Source organism: Phalaenopsis equestris, unplaced genomic scaffold (assembly GCF_001263595.1).
Source record: "Phalaenopsis equestris unplaced genomic scaffold, ASM126359v1 Scaffold000838, whole genome shotgun sequence".
NCBI lineage: Eukaryota > Viridiplantae > Streptophyta > Magnoliopsida > Asparagales > Orchidaceae > Phalaenopsis > Phalaenopsis equestris.
In genome coordinates this window covers 379,538-381,430 of record NW_018165278.1, presented here as the reverse complement: position 1 = coordinate 381,430, position 1,893 = coordinate 379,538, and positions in this window count along the sequence as shown.

Genomic DNA, 1,893 nt, shown 5'->3' with positions numbered 1-1,893 from the left:
CACTACTGCCTCACCTGATAGACTAACAATCTCATATTAGTTTCCAATTAACTGAACCAAATTAGAAATTTTAATCTGTCACCTTAAATTCTCCAATTCTGCATCCAATAAAGTATATTTTCCTATTTATTTGCACTCAATCCCATGGAAGGCATCCTCTCCCATGGAATCAAATGTGATTCACACTATGTTGTAGAAATTATAGCTTTTTCGAAACATATGTTTCTCAACACTTTTTAACATTTCAATTGGCCAGATTAAAAGTAAATGAAGATCGGAGTTTAAATCATCACAAATTATTAATATTTAAAACCGTATAAAACAAAATCAATTCTTCACAAAATCATATCTCAAAGCAGGGAGAAGGATAAAGAAGACTATTCAAGAATTTATGAGAATGATACGACAAAACATGGATTTCATATATAAAAATAAGTTTACAAAACAAAGAAATAAAAGAACACTACTTATCTCACAGTCTTTCCCAAGCAAATCCCTAAAAGTTCTCTTCAAGCACTCTCCCTCTTTACAAGCACTCTCAATTCTCTCTTAGAAAAGTAATGAAGAAGAAATCTTTCACCTTTCCTCTCCTCTTACAATCCTTGAAGAAAATCTCCAAGCCCTTGACTTTCTCTCTCTCTTTCTTGCCTTCTTCAAAAATCTCTCTCAAGACTCCTTTTTTGCCCCCCTTTTCAAGCCCTAGACTTCCCTCTCTTTTATTAGAGGCTTTCTCCCTCCAAAAAGAATTCAAAATTCCTTCCAAAATTCTATCTAAAGTCAACCCTTTTGAATTCAAAAGATATGTCTATTGATCCAAGAGACGTATCTCTTCATAAAGGAACCTTCCAAAGTGTCTAGATGCATTGAATCACTCTATGAGGTGTTTAAAATAAGTTTTCTTTTCAAAATTCATGCAAAATTCATCCCAAACTGACTTAATCTGCAAAAAGTCGTCTCTGGCTCCTCAGGCGCTTGTTCTGGTGCTTCAGGTGCTATCCTGCTTAAGATCCTGATGTTCTAGGTTTTGGCGCTTCAGGCACCAACTCTCTATAATAGTGTTATTGGCTCTAAATTTCATCCTTTTTGCTAATTTTGCTCCAAATGCCTAAAATTCATAAGAGTATTGCACTTAGTGAGGAGTGCAGTGTTATAATTCAGAAAAAACTTCTTAAAAAGCTTAAAGATCCGGGTAGCTTCGTAATTCCATGTGCAAAAGGAGAAAGCTTTATGTGATTTAGGTGTAATCATTAACATTATATCATTATCAATATTTAAAAGATTGTGACTGGGAGCAATATCTTTTACTACTGTAACTCTGCAGTTATAACATATCCTAAAAGAGTTGTAGAAGATGTCTTAGTGAAAGTGGATTAATTTAACTTTCCTGTTGATTCATTGTGCTAGATATGAATAAAGATAATGAGATACCTATCATTATGAAGGAACTAACTATGCGCATCAATGATCAGACAGTTACATTTAGTATTTTCAAATCAATGAAATATCCTGTAAAAGATAAAGATGATGAATGTTATAGAATGGATGTGATAATATATCTAAGTGAATGTCATTTTAAAACAACTTATGATGAGAAATTGGAAATGAAAGAGTTGAAACATGAGAAAGAAGAAGAATTAGATCAATTTGAAGATTTTTAAAAGAAAGATTCAAATTATGTTCAAGAAATTTTTGAAGTTTTGGACACGACAGAAAAATATACCTCTTTTAGTCCATCAATTGAAAAACCTCCTAAACTTGAGTTAAAGGTACTTTCTAAACATTTAAAGTCTGCCTTTTTAGGTGATTCCTTAACATTACATGTTATAATTTCCTCAAAATTAGGCTTGAACAGTTACAGCCATATGAGTTATGAACTCGTTGCACCACTAAGCT